Here is a 15171-nt window from a genome sequence, read left to right as displayed (position 1 = left end):
CTTCAAATACAGTTAACACTAGTGTATAATTAAGTAAATGTAACTTAGTCACTGTACTAAAGTAAACGTTTTGTCATTTTTACTTGTAAAGAATTACAAGAAACTTTTGTTAATTTTACTTTTACTGAAGTAATAGTCTAATCAGTTTTTACTACTTTTACTCAGTTACATCTGATGCTTGCAGTTAAAAGTAAAAGCAGAAGTGAGATGTAAATGACAATTCCTCAGAAACTAAATAAAGTGGTAAAACCTGGACCAGGATTTTATTTCAAACCTCATCACACAAACAGTGGATCATCTAATCCTAAATTTTGCTGTTCAGTGAATATAGCCAATGAGAATAGTGGAATTTTCTCTGTTGAACTGGTTATTGGTCTCTACCCAAACAGAACAGTAATGTTGGGTCACTTTGAAGCAGTATTGAAGGTGAAGCTGGTTACAATTCTTGGTGAACAGACATGTGTCTCTACCACATGGTCATCCCATGGAAAATTTTACATTGGGTTGACTATCCATTGGATTGATAGTCTTTAACAAGGAAGTCCAGTTGTCTGGCCTTAAGATTGATGGATTCCCACAAATTTGACATTTTTGTATCAGAAGTTGTTTTGCTAATGTTTTTGAAATGGAAGCATGCAGTGAGGACTTGGTACAATTTAAGCAACATACCCTGATGGAATTTGACTGTTGAAGGAGTCCCTCCAATTGCAGTTCACTACTTGCATGCAAGTTGTTTACAATGATCGCTGTGTTGATGTGAGTACTGTGAATCACTGGGCTAAAAAATATTAAAGGGTGTGGACTGGGAAGGGCTTACTTATGTGATCAAAAACAAAGTGGATGACCTGGGAGAGCCACTGATGAGTTGCACACAAGAAAGGTTGACAAACTGGTAAAGGACAATTGGAGAATCACTTGGTGTTAAATTGCATCCCTGCAGACTTTGAAACAACAATTGAGAATATTTTGGAAGTACATTTTGCTCCAATGTGACGACCAAATATCTTCAATCGGTGCATAATAATCATCAGTCTTGAAAAAAAACTTCACAAAAATAATTCCTCAAAATATAAATTAATTTCCAGAGTCAATGTATTACAACTTTTCCAAATAAGACAAATTATATATAATACCAATGAACTAGTCTCATGTATGATTCAAACATATGTAACCTGCCAATAAATTGTTCATACAAAATCATCAAATACTTAAAATTTAAAAAAAAAATCAGACAAGGAAGCACTTATCTGAATGTGGACATCACAAAATAGCAAACTGTGAATTCCCAACAGGAGTTCCCTGTTTTGCCAGTTACTGCTTCAGGGGATGGCCGGAATTATCTTAACGGCTTCTCACAGTCTTACCCCATCTGCTATACTGACCAGACTTATCACCATGTGGTTTTCATCTATTTCCAAAACTGAAGGAATGCCTTTGAGGGCATCTGTTGACTCAAATGAAGAGGTAGACAGGACTGTGAGCAACTAGTTGAATAGACAGGATGTGTAGTTCTTTCACGATGGCTTTCAAAAGCATGTTTGTTGGCAGGAATGTGTGGCGAATGGTGGTGAGAAATGTAAATATCTATATATATAAAAGGCACCTCCAACGTTCCAATGAAGCCTCAAGCCGGAAACTTGAGGCACCCGAGATATCCGGTTTGGCCTGCAGTCAATGTAGCTCTGCCCTCGTGTCAAAACGCGATGATGCAGAGGGCGGGACGGGCCTGCAGTCAGTGTACCTCCGCCCTCGCATCAAAACGCGATGACGTAGAGGGCGGGGCAGGGAACGCACAACGCACGAGTTCCAGAGATTCAGTGACAGCAGCGGGGAGTCCCACACATTCAGTGACAGCAGCGGGGACAGCGCTGTGAACTTTAATCACAAACTCGCAACCAAGTGACGGAGGGAGGGAGGGGGGGTGTGGAACTTGGAAGGGAGGGACGGAGGGGGGGTCTGCAACTCGGGAGGGAGGGAGGATGGTGGGCGGGAAATTACCTTGCTAGCGCCCGTTTCATTTTTTTTCCGAAACGGGCATTTCTTACTAGTATTTAATAAGAGCATGTTTCAGGCATTTTTGTTTTTTATTCATTACAATATGTAAACAAAAGTTATGGAGGTGGAGGCATTAAACTTTTCACTTAAACCCATATATGTTTGAATGAACCTTAAGTGAGCAGAAGCTGACCACCCCCATTAGTTCTACATCTGGTAAATCTTTTTGCAGTTTAAAAGGCATAATTTGCATTTTCTTTATGCATTCAAAATAAGAACACAGTGTATATGGTAAGAGTAAAGGTCTAGGTTGTGCTTTGTAATATCACCTTTGGCAGAAGTAATAGCTTATTGCTAGCTATGTGTTCTATTCTTGTTTTTGGAATTTCTCTTCTTTGCTGAACTCCTCTAGTTCAGAATTACTCATAGGTCTCCCCTACATTTATGCTGCTGCTTTGAGATCTCCACTTAAGTTTGAGTCTGGGAACTAGGAAGGTCACTTCATCTTTGTTGTTGGTACTTCATGGTTGATTTTGAGATGTTTAGGATCATTGTATTGCTGAAATATCCTCTTTCCAACTTCAGTTTCTTCACTTACTGAAGGACTTTAGTTGAGTTCGTTCTTGCCCCTGCCCAATATTTCCTGTGCTACTTGTTGCCATGCAATACAAAGCATAATAGTTAAGCCCCTTGCTTTAATGGTTGGCAAAGGGTTGCATCTTCAAAATATGCTTCACTTTTTCTGCAAATGTACGTGTACTTATAGCTGAACAGTTTTGTTCTTTTCTACAGTCCAAAGTATTTTGTTCCAAAGAGTTTCAAGCTTATCATAGTTTTCTTTTGCTCACTGTTATGATGAGGTAGCAGAAATATTTTCCTTCTGACAAGTTTCTCAAGCAGTTAATTGTTGTAGTGTGGGCATCTACTCCAGTTTCCGCTGAACGTTTCAGCAGGTCATTTACAGAGATCTGTGGCTTCTGCTTTGCAAATCTGATCACTTTTTGGGCAGTGCTATCAGATTGTTTTTTGGTCTACCAGACCTGCTCTTGGAAACTCCATTTAATGTTTGACAGTCGAAATTGCTAGCGGGAGGCATTTAGAAATTTTTTTATAGCTGCTTCCTGCTTTGTAACACTGAATTATTTTCATTTTCCAATTTTCGGACAGCTGCTCGGAGGAATCCACAGTGCTTTAAATTAGACAAAATAGGGCTTAGAGGATGGGTTCTATGGCAAAATTGTTTTCACCTGACAAACTGTAGGCATAATGAGCCAACTAACGTTTTGGGTGTTATAACTTTAAAAAAATCATTGTAGAATCCATTGGAAAGGTGTCAAAATTGTTGTACTAGTCATATTATATTCACTTTATTTTCACACTGTTAAATCAGCAAATAGTAGGGGTATGTGTTTGAAATGATTTTTTTTTCAAGTGGTGATGCTGTTAGTTCCAAGCCAGACTAAACCAATGACCCTTTGAAGACAGATGGCGGGGGGAAAAGTGCCTGAAGGGAAGAGGAAAAAGGGGAGTGCCAGGAAGGAGGAAAAAACAGGAGACGTTTGAAGGGGAGAGGGGTAGGAAGAATGTGTGAACAGCAAGGGAAGGGCCCAGAATCTGGTGAGGGAGAGCATGAGACACCCTGTATAGAATGGAAGGTGATGGCAAAGGAAAGGGTAGAGGAATGGAAGACGAGTTAGGAGGAGAAGTGGGTAAAAACTGCAAATGGCAAGGAAGGGGGAGATGTACCTGGGAGAAGGAGAGAAAGTATGAAAGGTGAGGGTTCTGGGAGGCCAAAATGAGAAACTTGCTGGGGGGTTAGTGAAGCTGTGTGCCTGAGCAAAGATTCTGCCTTGAACCACAGAGATTCTCCTAACTCGGCACTAAACCATGTGTCTTTTCATATGCTAATGCAGGTTTCTCAACCAAGTCTTTGGGACACACCTAGCTTGCCAGGTTTTCAGGATCTCCACAATGAATATGTATGAGAGATTTGCATGCACTGCCTCCATTGTACGCAAATCTCTCATACATATTCATTGTGGGTATCCTGAAAATCTGATTGGCTGGGTGTGTCCTGAGGACTGGATTGAGAACCTCAGTGCTAATGTAAGCCTCTGGAATGCTTTTATATTACTAACAGGCTTATTTTCGAAAGAGGAGGACGCCCATCTTTCGACACATCGGAAGTTGGGTGTCAACTGCTTTCTGTCGCAGGGACGACCAAAGTTCCTGGGGGCGTGTCGGATGTATAGTGAAGGCGGGACTGGGGCATGCCTAACACATGGGCGTCCTCAGCCGATAATGGATAAAAGAAGGGCGTCCCTGACGAACACTTGGCCGGCTTTACTTGGTCCATTTTTCCTTCCGACCAAGCCTCAAAAAGGTGCCCAAACTGACCAGATGACCATCGGAGGGAATCGGGGATGACCTCCCCTTACTCCCCCAGTGGTCACTAACCCCCCTCCCACCCTAAAAAAAAAACTTAAATTTTTTTTTTTTTTTGCCAGCCTCAAATGTCATACCCAGCTCCCTGACAGCAGTATGCAGGTCCCTGGAGCAGTTTTAGTGGGTGCAGTGCACTTCAGGCAGGTGGACCCAGGCCCATCCCCCCTTACCTGTTACACTTATGAGCCCTTCAAAACCCACTATACCCACATGTAGGTGCCCCCCTTCAACCCTTAGGGCTATGGTAGTGATGTACAGTTGTGGGGAGTGGGTTTTGGGGGCTCAGCACCCAAGGTAAGGGAGCTATGTCCTACTACTACTACTATTTAGCATTTCTATAGCGCTACAAAGCGTACGCAGTGCTGCACAAACATAGAAGAAAGACATTCCCTGCTCAAAGAGCTTACAATCTAATAGACAAAAATAAAGCAAGCAAGTCAATTAATGTGGGGGAGTGGTTACAAGTCAAAAGCAATGTTAAAGAGGTGGGCTTTCAATCTAGATTTAAAGATGGTCAAGGATGGGGCAATATGTAGGGGCTCAGGAAGTCTATTCCAGGCGTAGTGTGCAGCGAGACAGAAGGAGCGAAATCTGGAGTTGGCAGTAGTGGAGAAGGGAACAGATCAGAAGGATTTATCCATGGAACGGAGTGCACAGGAAGGGGTGTAGGGAAGGACGAGTGTGGAGAGATACTGAGGAGCAGCAGAGTGAGTACATTTATAGGTAAGTAGAAGAAGTTTGAACAGGATGCAAAAATGGATAGGGAGCCAGTGAAGCGACTTGAGGAGAGGGGTAGTATGAGTAAAGCGACCCTGGCGGAAGACGAGACGGGCAGCAGAGTTTTGAACGGACTGGAGAGGGGAGAGGTGACTAAGTGGGAGGCCAGCAAGAAGCAGATTGCAGTAGTCTAAACAAGAGGTGACAAGGGTGTGGATGAGGGTTTTGGTAGAGTGCTTGGAAAGAAAGGGGCGGATTTTACGGATGTTGTAAAGAAAGAAACGACAGGTCTTGGCAATCTGCTGGATGTGAGTAGAGAAGGAGAGAGAAGAGTCAAAGAGGACCCCAAGGTTTCGAGCTGAGGAGACAGGGAGAATGAGAGAGCTATCAACAGCTATAGAAAACGGAGGGAGCGGGGAGGTGGGTTTGAAGTCCACTGCAGTGCCCCCTAGGGTGCCCAGTTGGTGTCCTGGCATGTGAGGGGGACCAGTGCACTACGAATGCTGGCTCCTCCCACAACCCAATGGCTTGCATTTGGTTGTTTCTGAGATGGGCATCCTCGGTTTCCATTATTGTCGAAAACCAAGGGCGACCATCTCTAAGGACGACCTAAATGTTGAGATTTGGGCGTCCACGACCGTATTATCGAAATGAAAGATGGCCGCCCATCTTGTTTCGATGATACGGGTTTCCCTGCTCCTTTGCGGGAACGTCCTGCGAGGATGCCCTCAGGAAAACTTGGGCGCCCCATTCGATTATGCCCCTCTATGGCTTGCTGGACCTTTTTCAAGTTAGTTCTAGAAAGTGGTGCACACCAAGCATCAGCAATTTGAGGTTTATTTTTTTTTGTTTTGTTTTAACAGTGGGAAGCACAAACTCAAATTCCTCTGGTTCTTATTGTGTGCCCACCTAGAAATAAACATTTTCAGCTTTTCCAAATAGCTAGTGAGCTGTACTGCAACGGGTGTGAATCTAAGTGATGTAGGACACATGCACGGTTTCATCAAATCTGCTTTCTTGTCTTGCTAAAGCAGAATAAGCAATGATTAAATGTAATTCATAAAAAATGAATGATTTTCTCTCAGCAATATCTTTTCTGGTAAAATAAACACATCGAGGTGGAACTGGGAGTAAAGCTAACAATTATGGAATACAGCAGATGTAACAATATGGCTTATACAGTAAGGATAAAAGACAACACTGTTGCTTTAAAAAATTTTTTAAACAAGGAGAAAAAATACTAAAGTACCTCAGGTCATGTGCCCTTCCAAAATCTTCTAATACTAGTACTCATTTTAACCTATTTTCTAAGAAAGCATTGCTATATAAAAAAATGGGGAAAACATGTAAAGCAGGAGTGGGCAACCTCGGTCCTTGAGTGCCACAACCCAGTTGTGAGATTCATTTGCATACAATGGAGGCAGTGCATTCAAATATATCTCATGCATATTCATTGGGGAAATCCTGAAACCCTGCCTGGGTTGAGGCCTTCGAGGACTGAGGTTGCCCACCCCTAATCTAAAGCACGACTCATGGATTCTTTCCAACCGTTCTTCATGTGTGTATGTGTTTATATTTGTATTGCCTGTGTGTGTATCTGTTGACTCTGACCTATAGGGGCAGAGTGGAAGGGTGATTTGAATGGAGTGCATCCCAAACAGTTCTTTGGTTTAGAAAGATTAATAAAATGTAATAATATATATATAACTATTAGATGCTATTGCAAACAGTTCAATGGTTGGATTTTACAGTTTAACTACAGGGAGCCATTGTCCCAAGTTTTTCCACTGCTTCATCACTAGGAGGTAGTACACTTAGAAACCAGTTGCAAACTATGGTACATGGTTTTCACTAGGTGTCACTGCACATAGCAACCACTAGGAAAGCTGTATTGTTTGTATTCATTAGGTTTTGCTGTAGAATTTACAACAAGCAAAATGAAATACACATCTGAATCAACCCAGCACAGAAAGGAGGATGGTGGGAGAGTGAGAATATGCTGCGGGATGCCTTATTGAATTATTTCTAACCCCTTAGTATATGAGTGTATGTGTTTGTGTGTGTGTCCGTGTCCTAGAGAGCGGGAGAAGGGACAGTTTGAAAGGAGTAATTTCTTAACTGCTATGTTTCTTTTTATCAATGTTTCTATGTTGCGGCTACTGGAACTTCCTGTGCCATGTGCTTTGGGATATTTAGGGGGTGCTTTATTTTTCTGGAACCCCTGGTGTGATCTGTCCCATTTTCAAACTTGATATGTCTTTTTTTTGTTTGTTTGTTTCCAGTTTTTCCTCTATGCCAAATTTAGTCCTGCTCCATTAACTTTTCAGAGAATTAATTTTCCAACAGATGAACGGATTTTGATCCCTTTGGGTTGGAAAAAATAAAAAGTATGTTCCTTGATGCACGCACTCATTGTTAATTCATTTTATATAGTGGTTTCAATTTAATATGATTTCATATGCATTTTAAATTATTACAGACCATAGTAATCCATGATAAATGTAAAGCATTTCTGCTTCAATAGGTTTGTGCTGCCATGAGTCATGATATTCATTAATAACATTATTGAACAGAGTGGCTTTCTCTGTGGAACTAGCCGTTGAGCCCGTAAAAACGGGCTAGTAAAGGAAGGGGGGGTTGAAAGGCCCCCCCCCCCCGGATAGGTCGCCGCCGCCGCCCCCCCCCCCCCGAGTCCCCTCCACCCGGGCCGGGTACCTGGCTTCACTATTCAAACCGCCGGAACACAGCACACAGCTCATCTGAGCTGCAGTCGGCCTTCCTTCTTCTCTGCGTGTGTTCCGCCCTCGTGTGACGTAACGTCGGCGAGGGCGGGACACAGGCAAGTAAGGAAGGCCAACGGCAGCTCAGATGAGCTGTGTGCTGCGTTCCGGCGGTTTGAATAGTGAAGCCAGGTACCCGGGCCGGGTGAAGGGTGGGTGGGAGCGGTGACTCCGGGTGGGTGAGGGGAGCGGTAGCGGCAGCGGTTCCCTCACTTGCAGGTGCGCAGGTTCCCTTTCTGTCACGCCCCCATCATCACGTATTGATGCGGGGGCGGGACAGAGAGGGTCTCTACTGCGCATTTGCGAGTGAGTACGCCTCTTGCCATTTATATGTTTGATTGTGTATTAGTGACACAAACTACAATAAAATAAAGGGCCCCATATTCAGCTGGCAGCGATCAGTGTTCCGACTGCTGCCAACGTTAAACTCGGAAACTTAGTGCTGGGCCAAGTCCAGGCACTGGCATTGAATTTATGGGTTTCTGGACCCAGCTAAAGCTTAGCCAGGCCAGTGAGATATTCAGCATTGAACCCAGCTATTGGGTTACTGCATAAAGATAGGGCTGACTTATATGTGGTCGTATTTATGTGGTTACCCTGGCAGGTTAAGTGTTGACACCTCCCCCAGAACGCCCCCAAAATAGCTAGTTTTCGTTTCAGCACTAACTGGTTAAGTGGTACTGAGAATGACCGGTTAGCCCCAAATAAGTGATTTAACTGGCTGCTGTTTCTGGCCGCTTAAACAGTTAAATCACTTTGAATATTGACTCTAAAATGTCTCTTACAAACCCACTTGATTACAAGAATGGGTTCCTGAAGGTCGTTAATATAGTTGGATTATCTCATTCTGACAAATGTATTTCTAGACCCACTAATACTTACCCTTTAACTCCATTTGAATTCTGATATATATTAATGTGAATGGGTGGAGTGCTGGAGTATGTGTGTTTTAGGCTTATATAAGTTCTTAACGTAGACCTCCAAATAACCCCCACTTGATCCTTTCTAATAAGATGCACAGATGCTATTAGATAAGACCTCTGTTTCAAATACTGTGTGTGCAATAAATTTTAATGATTTATTAATATACTGCCTCTCCTGTGAGCACAGCAAGGTGGTTTCTACAATTAAAAAAAAAAGAGAGAGAAAATGAAGTGAAACACCATTTTAAAAGATAGGAAAGTAAGCTAGTCATACCCCACTGCTAATTAAAATAGTTTCTGTGCCTTATAATCACCTATTATAGACTAGGGCTGTACCAAATATTCATGTTCGATTCGGTCCAGAATACATTATTTGTACTCGACTGAATAGTGATTTAAATTCAAATATGAATAATTTGGGGCTGTATTGTGCTAAATGCTATTTTAAAACCCCCCACTTGATCTCTGATTTCACATTGCTTATTTATTTATGTTAAATCTCCATGCCCATTATTCATATTTTGTGGAATAGTAAAATATGGTATTTGGTACAACTGTACCATAGAGAGTTTTTGCATAATTCCTTTCATCGACCTAGAAAAATAAATGTCAAATGATGACACCAAAGAGAGTGTTCTGTCATGGTTGGGCAGAGGCTAGTCCCCCTGCAGCAGCTCCCAGAACCAGTAGCGAAGGAGGCAGCGGTGGCACCTCTGTCTCCTACTTAGTCATCTGCAGAGAGAAGATGTCCAGGATATGCCCACTCCTGGCACCCACGTCTGAGAGCCTTTGCTGGTGGGAATTGACTGTGCTGCCTCAGGAGTGGAGCAAAGCAAATGACCCATTTATTAGGAAGCTAATGGCCTGAGACAGAGTGCTGGTGCCAGACCTCAGGCAGATTTGTTGAATTTGTTTTGAACACTTAGATATCCAAAAGCTGTTTTTCATATATTTCTTCAGTCCTTGCTGCATGTAAGGAATTCGCAGTGCAGATTAGGAATTTGTTAACGTGCATTCAGTTCATTAGTGTGGCTTAAAAAATGTAGTGCATTCAAAATTGATTTAACTTGTTAGCCTACAAATTAACAAGTACATAATCGATTTTCATGCGTTAAGTTCTAATGTGCATAAAGCAGTTTTATTAAAAGAAATGTATGAAATGAACTAAGAAAAATAAACCCACCTGAAAACTGTTTAAAGTCCCAAATAACTGCACAAACGATTTGTTTTTTAATCTGTGCACATCCCTCATGCAGGTAAACAGAGAGAAAACCAGGTTTATTTTATTTGTTACATTTGTATCCCACATTTTCCCACCTATTTTTAGGTTCATCTTTGTATCTAAGAAGGACTTGCTTCTTCACTTTCACAACTTTATTGAACAAGTAACATAAGCTGGAAAATATGACCTTACTAGATGATGAAATGGAATCGAGGGTTTTTTTTTTCCAGTTGTCAAGCATTAGAGGTTCTCAGAGTATATCTGCAAGGAAGTTGTACATGCACTAATGTCTATGAACTGCTCCTGGATAAGTTGGCAAAAGGAAAGGGGAGTCAAGAAAGCAAAGATACAAAGAGAATCAAAAATAACCAATGTGATATAATGGAGGGACAAGACATTTTTGCAGATGTTAGTGATAAGAGGAAGTACAACAGTGGCACTGTGAGACTCAAATGTGAAGAGGAGAAGTTTGTAGAAGCTGATTAAAGATAAAGCCGAATTGCTTAACAACCATAACATACAAGCATATATCCCACCAATACCTTTCAGTTCAAGGTGGGTAACAAAGCAAGACAAACCAGAACAATCACTGGGATACAAAAGGAAAAAAAAAGTAAATCTGTTCTGTGTTCGCAGGTGAAGGATCGGGAGTAGGACTGCAGAAGACAAACACAAATAGGAATGGAGGTGTGGTACTCCTTCACGATTTTCAGAGGACTGTGTTCATGATTTGCTGGCTAACCTAAAGATGGACAAAGCAATGGGGCCGGATGGCATACATCCAAGGATACTGAAATGACTTAGGGAAGTTCTGGAGGCTCCACTGGCTGATCTTTTTAATGCTTCTCTAGAGTTGGGGGTGGTCCTGGAGAACTGGAGAAGAGCAGATGTGGTTTCTCTTCACAAAAGTGGAAGTAGGAAAGAGGTCGGGAACTACAGGCTGGTAAGTTCAACTTCTGGGGTAAGTAAATTGATGGAAACACTTTTAAACTAGAGAATAAAGTTTTTGGAATCCAGTGGATTACAGGACCCAGGCAACATGGTTTCACTAGAGGCAGATCTTGTTAGACAAATCTGATTAATTTCTTTGACTGGGTGACCTGAGAGTTGGATTGAGGGAGAGTGCTAGATGTGGTATATTTAGAGTGTAGCAAAGCCTTTGACACGGTTACACATACATGACTGATTAAATAAATTGAGTGTCCTCGGTATGGGCCTAAAGTGACTCACTTAGGAACTGGTTCAGTGGAAGGTGACAGAGGGTAGTGGTATTTGGAGCTTATTCTGAGGAAAAGAACGTTACCAGTGGTGTGCCGCAAAGTTTGGTTCTTGGGCCGGTTCTTTTTAACATTTTTGTAAGTGATATTGTTGAAGGGCTGTCTGGTAGGGTTTTCCTCTTTGCAGATGATACCAAAATCTGCAATGGGATAGACACCCCTGATGTGTGGATAACATGAGCAAGAACTGTGAAGCTTGAAGAACAGTCTGGAATTTGGCAGCTAAGATTTAATGCTCAAAAATGCAAAAACCCAAGGGAACAGTTCAGTTTAGGAGGTGGTAAACTTTTGTGCATGAAAGAGTAGCAAGACTTGGGTGTGATTATATGTGATGATCTTAAGGTGGCCAAACAGGTAGAAAAGGCACTGGCAAAAGCTAGAAGGATGCTTGGGTACATAGGGAGAGGAATGGCCAGTAGAAAAAAGATTAGTGTATAAGATTAGTGACCTCAATTAGAATATTGTGTACAATTCTGGAGACCAGGTATAAACAGGATGGAGCCAGTCTAGAGGGTGGCTACTAAAATAGTCAGTGCTTTTCATCATAAAGCATATGGGAACAGACTTGAAGATCTCAATAAGTCTACTTTGGAAGAAAAGTGGGAGAGAGGAGATATAATAGAGATATTTAAATATCTAGATAACGTAAATGCACAGGAGGTGAGTATTTCAATTGAAAGGAAGCTTTGAAATGAGGGGGGCATAGGATGAAGGTGAATACTTCTTAACGGAAAAGGTGGTTAATTTGTGGAGATGATGGAGACAAAAACTGTATCTGAATTGAAGAAAGCTTGGGACAAGTACATAGGATCTCTAAGGTACCTCTCCCTGCTTTGGGTTACTGATGTCTCCTGGCCATCAATAAGACTTCCCCACTCCTTAACACCCTCCTCCTTCCCCAAATTACACCTCTGCTGCTGGCTATACAACCTTGAGCATTTGTAGGATGCTAGTTCTCATACATGTCAGTTTTGTTGTTTTCCCTTTGGTTCTGTATCATTCTGGATCAGGGGTTCTCAACCTGGTGCTCAGGACACACCCATCTAATACGTATTTTATGATATACGTAATGAATATGCTTAAAATAAATCTGCATGTGCTGCTTCCATTGTATACTAATTGTATATTAATTGTAGGTATCCTGAAAACATGGCCAGCTTGCTGTGTCCTGAGGACTGGCGTAAGAACCCTTGTCCTGTGTAGCTGATCATACAATTTCTCATGCTCAATCCAACACGTATTCCTCCTTGAACCCTGCCTTTCCCCTAGTTTTGTAATCTAAGCAGATGCTTCTCAACCTAGTCCTCGTGACACACCCGTCCAGTCAGATTTTCATGATATCTACAATGAATATGCATGGGAAATTTACATGCACATCTATCTCTTGCATATCCATTTTCCTGTGTTGTTTTTACTTTTCACCTTGTATTTTTTTTTTAATGTAAACCACCAACGGCATTGTGTGCAATTTTGGTGGTATAACAAGCACTTTACAATAAACAACTAACTACTATTCTCAAAATATTCTCACCCAGTCAGTGACTGAGATAAGAAGGTGCTTGTTAATCTATTCCAGCTTTGAGAAGAATCAATGAAGAAACTGGTAAATGATTGATTGTTTTCAATTACTGGTCCACATTTGTAGAATCAGCTGCCTGTACATACCGTGTTTCCCCGAAAATAAGACACTGTCTTATATTAATTTTTGCCCCCCAAAATGCACTAGGTCTTATTTTCAGGGGCTGTCTTATTTTTCGGGGTTGGCCCGCCCGCCCTCCCTCCGTCGCTCCCGGAACTAACCTTAAATGTCTCCTTTCACCTTTGCAGCAAGCAGCAGCAGGGCAGGCCACTCCTTCCTTCCGTGTCCCACCCTCACCTGACGTAATGTCCGCGAGGGCGGGACACGGAAGGAAGGAGAGGTCTGCCCTGCTGCTGCTTGCTGCAAAGGTGAAAGGAGGCGTTTAAGGTTAGTTCCGGGAGCGACGAAGGGTGGGTGGAGGGGGGCCCGGCGACCTCAGGTGGGGGGGGGGGGGCCTTGTCCAGCTCTCAGCAGCCCTGCTTTCAAACAAGAATTTGCTAGGTCTTACTTTCGGGGGAGGCCTTATATCTACCAATTCAGGAAAACCTCTACTAGGTCTTATTTTTGGGGGATGTCTTACTTTCAGGGAAACAGGGTTTCAGGACAACTACAGCTACGGCTCTATTGAGAAAATTATTGTGCTACTTCCTAAAACATGTGTGAATATAGTACGATGATTTAAGAATTCTGAGTTACACCTTTAAGCTTGTCAGTACCAGCAGGTGTATTTTCCTTTTTATTTTGTGTTCTATTGGTTTGGTTGTATTTTATTTTTGTTTTAAATTATGGGTGCACATTGTGTGATCTGCCTAGGTGTAGGTACTGTAGAATATAAATAAACTGTAACCTTAATAACTTAATCCTCTTAAGAATTGAGATGAAACAATTAAAGGAAGATAAATAGATTTAATGTTTTTGTTTGCTTAACTGTCAACTATCTAATTGTGATGTTGCTACTTTAAAAAAAAAAAAAGAGGGTTTTAAATAATGTTGCCTTAATGGTGTATAAGTACATAAGTATTGCCACACTGGGACAGACCAAAGGTCCATCAAGCTTGGCATCCTGTTTCCAACAGAGGTCAATCCAGGTCACAAATACCTGGCAAGATCCTGAAAAAGTTCAATACATTTTATGCTGCTTATGGTGGGGTCTCCTTTTTTTTTTTTTTTTCTACAACCCTTTGAAACAGAAAACTCAGAAATGTCAACTCTTTCGTGATCTGTTACGTTTGAGACCTCATCATATTAGTGCACGTGAGTAACTCAAAGCCACTTGCCTTGGTAAATGAACACTCACAGGAAATGTAACTTTTGATTTTACAGCCAAAGATATTAATCTCCCTGCTCTGGCTGCATACAATTTTCTGAACTGAAACTGGAAACCAAATATATATCCCTAAAGAATATTTCCCTCTGTTTTAACTGTCTCTCATCTAGCTCAGCTGTTCTACCTGAGCTGGAAGATCTATTAGATATATTTTTTTTCCTGTTGTAATGTTTGAGCATAGCACACTGTGATTACCAGCACCATGCGCAAAGTTAACACAGCAAAGGACAAAAAGAAGTCTTCAAACCTGATTCTATCTGCCTGCTAGCAGTAAGACCTGGGCAGGGCCCTTAAACCAGGGCTTTTCAAATCTGTCCTGGTGACCACATGGGCCTTAAGCATTTCAGGATATCTGTAAGGAATATGCATGAGATATTGTATCCATTGGAAATAGAACAGAAAACAGATGTACATTTATCTCATGCATATTCATTGTTGAGGTGGTATGTTGAAAACTCAAATTCACTCTAAGCTGCCCAGAACAGGCTTGAGAAGCCTTGCCCTATGCTCTGCTGTAAGGATGTGGCGTACATCATGACATTCTGTTTTTCTATCACCCTGGTCCTGATATTCAAAAGGAATTATTCAGAGACTGACAGCTGTTATACAGCCAATGCTCATCGTGGATGTACGGAGTGGGATTTTTAAAAGAATGTTCAACTCAAAACAATACAAATCCATGTCCATCTTGCATGTAGTTTAGAACAGGATACGCCTTGTTCTAATATTTATATGTGAGATGGGTGTCCATATTCTGGAAACATCCACCATGGACATCTGTGTGGCAGGATAGGAATATCTATCTTATATCTTTCTCTACCTCACCAGCTCTCCCTCCACTAGTCCGTTCCCCTCTCTCTCCTTCCCCTCATTCCCTTTCCTCCTTTCCTGAAGTTACTATTGAGG

Source organism: Microcaecilia unicolor, chromosome 8 (assembly GCF_901765095.1).
Source record: "Microcaecilia unicolor chromosome 8, aMicUni1.1, whole genome shotgun sequence".
NCBI lineage: Eukaryota > Metazoa > Chordata > Amphibia > Gymnophiona > Siphonopidae > Microcaecilia > Microcaecilia unicolor.
The sequence above is the reverse complement of the archived record's forward strand: the minus strand, read 5'-3'. Positions refer to the sequence as shown.